Below are 9,262 nucleotides of genomic sequence, written 5' to 3'. Positions count from 1 at the left end.
TAGAACCTTTGTCGCTATTCATAGAACTCCTTCCGCACTTTTTGATTTCCAAGCTTTCGAAGGTATTCAGAAACCATCTATCTACGTTATGACTAATAATTTTTTCACATGTGTTTTTAAGCATCATGAAAGAAAATTTTACCAACTCATTAAATGGATATGTTATAAACTAACTACAATTTGTTCTTTGAATCATGACTTTCAATGTACCTATTTATGCCCAGAGGGACGTTATGACCCAACGCTCTTTTTAATTTATGTCGCACTTGTCGCTACAAGTTGAGAGGAAATATTTAGGTTTTTGTTCAGTCAACACCAAAATCTGGATGCCGCTGGATCTGAAGATCGTTTCCAACATGCTTCTCACAATTCTCCAGTCTAGCCTGTCGAGCCCAGAAGCTAATTTCGGGATTGCCAAGTCTACGAGATTCTGGTCGAGCATCGTCTCCTTCAGTCTGGTAAGACTCCTCCAGACATCTTCATAGGACGGTTTGTCTCGAGAATGCTTTTTGGTCACCAAGTAGAAGATATTCATCTGACCCTTCTTCAACTGTAGCACTCCTCCGACTTCTGGATTCTTATTCTCTCGTTCTCGTAATGTTTGGAGCTGACCGAATTTCTTGTTGAATACAACAGCGATACCTTTGGACATTTGGAGATCCTCTGCCACGCAGTGAGCTAGTGCGTAATCAACTGGAACCTTGAAAAGGTCTCGTGGCTCTTCTCGACTTACCCCATGTACGACCTTCTGTCCGTTCGAGTATAAGGACATGAATTGCTGGAACGCCATTCCATCCTCTGGTGGTCTGAGGGTGCGAACTTGATCGTGATTTCCAGCATAAGGAGACAATCTATTAAAATGGATGATCCTAGGCTTTCCTCGAGGTGGTTTATGGATTCGGTAGACAAGGTCATTAATGTTTTTCATAATTTTGTACGAACCTTCCCACGAGTTCCGCAACTTCGGTGATAAACCACGGCATCGCTTAGGGTTGTACAGCCAAACTAGGTCACCGGTTTCGAATTCTCCAGCATTCGCCTTAATGTCATAAGCCTTCATTCTATCGCTGGCACTCCAGATGTTCAGACGGACTCGTTCATGGATGTCGTCCATTCTCTGCCAAAGCTTGCTGACAGTCTTCCCCCACAGTTTCTTGTTCTGGCGGCGTCCCAAACTTCACGTCTCAAGGAAGCCGCAGCTCTCGGCCCATTATAATACTTGCAGGGGTTTGGCCGGTTGACTCGTGCACTACTGAATGATAAGCCAGCAGGAACAGGTCCCAGTCTCTTTGATGGTCAGAGACTACCTTCGACAAGTGGCGGTTTATGGTCTTATTCATTCGTTCCACCATTCCATCGGACTGTGGATATAAGGCTGTGGTTCTGGTCTTTCGAATGTCCAACAGTTTACATATTTCTTGGAACAGGTTGGACTCAAAATTTCTGCCCTGGTCCGAATGCAGCTCCAATGGGACACCGAATCGACATATCCATTCCTTTACCAGGACGTCAGCGACGGTAAAGGCTTCCTGGTTGGGTAGGGCATAGGCTTCTGCCCACTTACTGAAGTAGTCCATGGTTACCAGGATGTATTTGTTTCCATGGTCGTACTCTGGGAACGGGCCGGCGATGTCGATGGCGATTCTCTCAAATGGACTACTCAAATGGACTACCCACGTTATACTGGTGCATTGGAGCTTTCGGTCGTATCCGAGGTCCGTTACTGGCAGCGCATACAGCACACTTTCTGCACCAGTCCTTGACGTCGGCTTGACAATTCACCCAGTAAAACCGTTGTCTTACTTTCTGGAGGGTCTTCGTTACTCCCAGATGAGCACCTCCCGTCGTCTGCTCCTAGGTACCACTGTCTGGCGCCTTTTTTTTCCACCGTTTTCAGACTTCAACACCCGCTTCAGAACCCCGTTTTCCATGGTAAGAGAGTTCCATTGGGCCCAGTAGGACTTAACAGCTGGCGAATAACCTGCTACCTCTTGCCACGATGGTCTTTGATTGTTCTTCTTCCATCCGATGACTAAACCAAGATCTGGATCTTTCTCTTGGTCTTCCCTGATCATATTGTCCTTCCAGTTGTCGTCTACGGCTGTAGTTCTATAAATAGCTGCTTCCTTCTCTTCTGCTCGTTGGTAATGTCAGCAGCCATCGGGACATGATCTCCGTGACAGGACATCTGCGTTTCTTACGGGGGCTTGCTGGAGACATGCTGACGATTTTTCTTTCTCACGGAACCTCTCTAGTTTTCTTAATTTGGTGTTGGTTCTTTGAATGCTTGGACATTTGCTACGCACGTGCCCAATTTTCCCACGGTTCCAGCATCTTATTTGTTTTCTTTTAGACAAAACTCCTTTTATCACCTTTCTAATAGTGGCCTCAATATCAACAGAACCCTTTCCGTCTTCCTCCATAGTTTGAACTTTGCTCTGGCCCTTGCAGGATTGTTTTACAGCCTCAAACTCCAGAGCTCTTGCCAGTGCGTCCACGAGATGTTTGGGACGAGCTAGCGTCAAGGCTTGCCTCGTTTCTTGGTCGCGAAGTCCATCCAAGAATGCCTGAACTGCTAACCGCTCCAATAAATTTTCAGGTGTGGCAGGATATGCCAGACGGACCAATCGAGATATGTCAGCTACAAACTCTTGTTGGGATTCTCCTGATTTCTGGCAGCGGTTCTTCATCTGTGAATGGTAAACGTGCTCTAGGTGGGCCTGTCCATAACGCAGCTCAAGATGCTTTACAAATTGGTCATAGTCTTCCTGTTCCTGGGCTGTGAGGGTTTGCAGAATATTCGTTGTTTCTTCGCGCAACGCCAATGTTAATGCTACCGCCTTTTCTCCTGTATTCCATCCATTCGCTCTGGCCGCAGCTTCAAATTGTCGGCGGTAATTTGCCCAAGGAGTTTTTCCGTCGAACTGGGGAGACTTCATGTAGAGTTTTCCTGGTTCAGGACTGACTTTGACATCTTTCAGTTCCGGAATGGAGTTTTCGGTAACTGTTTCTGTGGAGTGGTCAGAATTAACGATTTGATTTTGCAAATTGGTAGTTGTGTCTTTCATCTTGCTGATTTCTGCCTGAACTCCGCCTTTGATTTCTTTTACTTTCATGTTCATTTCCTTCCAGATTTCATCTATCTCTGTCTCGATGGTTCCCATCCTTTCTTCGAGTAGACTCGCCACACAACGAAGTTCTTTCTTCAAGCCTTCTGCATTTTCTAAAAGTTTGTCCTCCAAACTCTTCGAATTTTCCAGAAGTTTCTCCTCCAAGCACTTCGAATTTTGTTGCAGTTCATATTTTAAACTCACCGAATTTTCGCGAAGCTTGTCTTCCAGGCACTTCGAATTTTGTTAAAGTTCATCCTTCAGCGATTTGGTGTTCTCATCGAGTTTGCTCATTATTGAACTCAAATCACCCCCAGAAACTTCGAATAAATATGTTTCGGGATCTTCTCCTGATTCGGTCAAGTTATCCCATAGTCTCTTCTGGAGCACTGATTTCTTTCCAGAACAATCTAGCTCCCTCTCATCCAATTCTTGTTTTAATTCGGCGAGTTTCAAGTCCACTAGGCGCACTTTCCTCGAACACATTTTGTCTCTTGTCTATTTTCCACAAAACTTAATACGTCCACTTATTTTAATCGAGTCCGAAACACATATTTATTTTCACAAGTGTATTTTTCGCGAGAAAGGTCAATCAGTTTATGTTTCCGAAGTCCGGTACTGTCCACTTCGCGAAACACAATGCATCACCAGCCTCTACGCGAAAGTTTTATAGTCAATTTCACCGTAATCCAAAGATTGTCCACCAATTCAGTAATTTATTTTAAAAATCCACTTCTGATCACCAATTGTAACGAATTAAAGAATTAACAACTAATTTATATAAAACACTTAGCAACTAACGCTTAATTTATCTTCACGGTTAAAATTTTTTCTTTAAACGCACGAAAAAATGTATTTCTTGCAATATTGTTCCTCAGTGGTTATGTGCTAGTTCCTCGGAGGAGAATGTGAACTTACTTGTAAACTTACCATTAACATCACTCGTTTTTTGAAAATGGCAGCATTGTGAGGAAACCGACGAAATTTACCAAAAATTGCGTAAGCAGCAGCCGGCGCTGGTCAACAGAAGAGGTCCACAAAAACCCCGTCCGCACGTTGCCTTATCCACCATACTCCCCAAAGCTGTCGCCAATCGGCTACCATCTTTTCAAGCACTTCTATAACTTTCTCAGCGGTAGAACTTTCGCCAATCCGGACCAAGCAAAAACAGCCTTCTTCGACTTCATCGAATCCCTAGCACATTCGACATGTGTTACGTTGGCAAAGGTGCACTGATTCGAATGACGCTCATTTCAATTAAATGGAATGATTATTCACTGAGATATTACAGTTCAAAGTGGACTCATGAAAACGGACAAAACTGTTGATACAACCCAATATAAATGTAGAAATATAAAGGTAGTATGAAACTTGTTTCAGTACACATTTTTTTGAAACAGATAGATATTCTGAATATAGGTGTGGAAAAAATATATTATGAACATAAGATTAGTATCGTTCATCAGGAAATATTGTAAGTATTGTAATTCCAATTTTTAGTCATGCGTCTCTACTAAAATTTAATTCCGTAACTGTTCTCTACAAAAAACCAGCCGTAATAGTGCATTGGAAAATTCAACTTAAATAAGCGCACTCGAATATTTTTGGATTTAGAGAAATTCAAACATTTTTTATTAAATTGTCTAGAAATTTCCGATAAATCATCTGGCAACTCTGTTAGACTCGGTACAGTATTATCATATGATGGTTGCGCCTTCTAGTATTTATTATCTACATATTTGATTATGAAACGTATACACAGTGGACCATCAAAAACGTACCGTAAAATCAGAACTGCTTATTGCAGCCCATTTTTTTTAAATGAGACTAGGGTTTTGGGGTGACCTCATTGAAAGTCATTTGATTGCTTCATCGCTTTTAAAACTCCGTCAATACGTTCAAGGGGTGTGGGACTGGGCAATACCAACAAGGTATTGATCTGAATCCATCTTGTGAATTGTGGTGAAGTGTTTGAAAATTATGTTATACCCTTTGAGAAACTGTTTTCCGAAAATAATGAATGTGACATACCGAGCTTATGATTCAACGATACCCTGGCAAGTATTATTTTTTGAGAATTGCTCACGAATCGCTGGCGAAATTTCGCTGATCTAGGTTGGTTTAACTGTGAATTGGCAGCTATGAGTTGTCAGCTGTCACTTGTCGGATGTCACTTGTCGTGTGTCATTTGTTAGCCGTCGCTTGTAACTTGTCACTAGAAATGTTTTCGAATATGTCGAAAAAGCGCTCGGAAAATTTTTCCATTTTCGGATTCCTTTCAAAAAGTAATCACATGGAGACCTATAGAGCGATGCTATAACTGGTTGAAATTTCAAATCATTAAATTAACATAAAGAAATATAGTTACACATTTTTTCATCGATTAATTCTTGGGAAAGGAAAGTTTAGGCTTTCCACTTCTTCATCTTTATAAAAAATGTTGCAATTTCCCAAAGAAAAGAAGAAAACAATGAATTTCAAAATGAACTCTTTAAAAAAATCTGTAAATCATTCATACAAAACATTTTGTTTGAAAATATTTAATCGTATCCTTGAATGCTTCTTATGTAATGAAATGACATAATGATTGATTACCGATATCAATCATCACATAATTTTATCACATACTTATTGAGATAGAAGAATAATAATTTAAATAGTAGTCGATCTGCAAGTGAAATTTTGTTATTTTGAGTTTCTCAAGGTTATAATGTAACAGATATTTTTTACTTTTGTCTATACCAGAACACTGGATCAAACATATATTAATATTTTCATATATCACTCATATTCACGACGAAAAAAATGAAGATATTTGAACATTGAAATAAAATTGTAAGACACTATACGGGTTCAACATGTTGCAACAAAGTAGCTAAAAATAGTCTAAATGCGAATATTGTTTGAAAAGCCAACAATAAATACAAAATGATACTTGCTGCGACATCTATCAAACAGAAGCTAAACGTGAATGTCAAAAACCAAATGCAATTATTCTTGTTTGTAGTTACCTTTTTTAAGTTCGGAAAATTCAAACAATGTTCAGAAAGACTAATACCAATGTATATAGATTATACAAGGGTAACACTTAATTCACTTATGTTCTTTTCATTGTTTTTTTCTTCATATCAGTAAAACTAAGAGGAGCAATGGAACTTTTCCTTGTGAAATAATAGAAAATCCCTATTGAAATTTGAACCAATGCTTGTTCAACCCTGCTATTAAATTACATAGAGCATTCACTATTAATTTCAACTTATGTTATTAATTCTTGGCTCTGTAAAAATGCTATATCACTAATCAGATCGTATCTCACCGTCCGTTAAAAGGTTACCATAGAAGATAGAAGGAAACAGCTCACAATATTTAACTGATGTGTGGAGTGCCATAGGGCTCTATTTTGGGACCACTTTCCAATGCCCATCTACTCGTTTCAACTTCGTAAATGTTTTGAATTTTGTGATATACATTTGTATGCAGACGACACCCAGTTATATCAAAGTTTCTCACCGGAAATTAAAGATAATGCGTGTAGGTACTCAAATAAATAGAGACTCAAAATTACTTGTGAAAACTGCTTCTGGTTACTGCTTAAATATAAATTGTAATAAATCCAATGTTATTGTTTTCGGACCGAAAAGCTCTGAAAATTATATTTTCAAATAGGTATGTGAAAGTAGTAGTAAGTGATCATGCACTTGAGGTTGTCCCAGAAGTCCAAAGTCTGGCGTCATTTTTGATATGGACTTAAAATTCACGTTAATCAATTCATTAGGCCTGCATATTATTCGCTTAAAATTATATATGAACACTGAAATTTGCTACCCATGAAGGTGAAAGTAAATTTGTGTGAGTCGTTTCAATAACAAATGTCAGTTTTGTCAGTGTATTCCTTCCAAACCTCCCAAGTATGATTTCAAAATTTTTGCATTTATAGAAGCAAGAATGTTTTATACTTATAACTTGGAAATTAACATCAAAACTCAGTCAGAAGGATCTTAATATACTAAACAAATAACTTGTGTGGATGTGATAAAAAGACTTTAACTACCATTCTACAATAGTGGACATAACCTTACAGTAAACAACTGGTTTACAGATTACAATTTGCTGAAGGACCTAAGGGAGAAAACTCATTAAAACAGTTTGTTGTATGATTTTCACTATAAAGGGTTTCACAAAAACCGCGACATGTGTTTCGCTATACAATAGCTTTCTCAAGCGTAAGATATTATTTTAATATACTATTTTAATATGGATTTTCATCAAGTATGGGCCAGTTCTATTTAATTGAAGGAGGAAAGATTTTCTATTGTTGATACATTGAAGTAAAAATAAACCCGAAAGTCCTGAAACAATAACTGTTTATAATCATACTAAATGTAGTGTGGACTGTGTTTACCAAATGTGTGCAACATTGAATATTTGAGAAATCAATTCACAAATCGTTAACATTGGAAGTAAAAAGCAGGCGCTCTGTCTTACGTCGACTAACTTCGAAACTAACTGAGCCACAAAAACAAAGGCAGTTACGCACTAAAAAAATATTCCATTTGACAAAAGCAAACAAGAACAGTGTTTTTGTTCTGGTATGGAAATAGTTAACGAGCGAGAAATGAGGTCATTACTCATGAGAATGAAGTTCGAAAGGTATGCCCAGTGTAAAGTTCTGGATTTGAAAAGAAAAGAAATGATCTGGTAATCATAAACTTCTGAACTATTCTCAGTTTGATGTTCGGTATAGCAGCTAATATAGCCGATCCAAGATCTTTGAAGACCCCTATTTTCATTGAGTACGGTTCATTTGCACGACAAGCTCTCATAATTTCCTAGATCAATAATGCAACCTGAAAAATACATAAAGAAAAAATTTATATTTTTATTTTATTCAACTTCAAATAGTTTCAGAATTGAGTGGTTAAAAAAATATACTAGCTGTGTGATTCAAACCCAGGAAGCTGGTGTGCTAGTCTCAAGACCAAGAAATCTCAATCAAAAAATTTCCACAACTGTAAACAATGCTAGGGAGTGGAATCCTTAAACAAGACTCGTCCTCACGAGTAGGGGAGACAGTGGAGAGTGTACCTCATGCGTCCCTGCCTAAAGCTTATGTGCCACTTGTCCTAAGATTGAAATTAGAGTCGATCATAGATCCCACTCGCTAACAATCGGATTTGTGACAGACTCCCGGAAAAAGCGCTTGCCACAAAACCGGGGTAGTCTCGAGACCTAGCTTCTACTCCACATTGACCACCCCAAAAATTATGATGACAAAAAGCTATTTCTGAATACTCTTATTTTATTACCTATTGACAAACTTTTGAAAAATATCAATTTCTTATCTTTGTTGCAAGATGTATTTCGTCCAGGGGCCTCGTTTGTAAAGGATTTTATTTCATCTGGGGTGATGTTTTCGCCTTTTTCAGTATATTACCATCGGAGTTGCATTTCAACATAATTTTAGTTACTTTCTATATTAACGTCATGGTTGATGGGGCCTGTACTTCTTACATTGAATATTATGTTCAAAGCGAGGATGACTTATATTTTTCAGCTAATTCGGAAAAATATGCTAGAAATACATTTTCCGAAAACGAATTCACATTCTTGTTCTTTCTACAATTCATGAAATGGTGTATCGAGATGCATTTTTTTAATGTTTTCGGTAACAATCTTTATTTTCACCACATTACTAATTCCAGGAGTACATTCATTTTCACTTATCGAATCTATAAAAACTATTTTTTTATCATGAGAATTGTCATTCAATGATTGGGTTTGATATTTGAGAACAATTTTAAAGGCCTAAACAAATGTAAAGTTATGAATTTGCTACCTCAAGGTAGTGAGTTATGAAGGTAATCAACTGTAGTTGATTCAAAGGTGTGAGTAATGGGTCAATTTGGCTACTAACTCAACAGGAGTATTTTCAATTTCAACAACTTTGTAGAGCGCAGGCATTTCAAAGTTTTCAGTACAGAATGCTCAAAAAGACCTATTATGTGGATACAAAGTGTCTATAACAAATCAAGTGTTCGTTTGAATTTGTTGTCATTGCAGGAGTTTAAATTTTTTTTCAAAAACCTCTACAATAATCATGAATCGTTAGTGAATTTCTTTTACTTTTAGTTTTTTAAAAAATCTGTTTTTCC

Source organism: Leptinotarsa decemlineata, unplaced genomic scaffold, assembly GCF_025532065.1.
Source record: "Leptinotarsa decemlineata unplaced genomic scaffold, Ldec_3_MD MMD2_tig00000882_RagTag_RagTag, whole genome shotgun sequence".
Lineage (NCBI taxonomy): Eukaryota > Metazoa > Arthropoda > Insecta > Coleoptera > Chrysomelidae > Leptinotarsa > Leptinotarsa decemlineata.
This window is presented reverse-complemented; position numbering follows the sequence as displayed.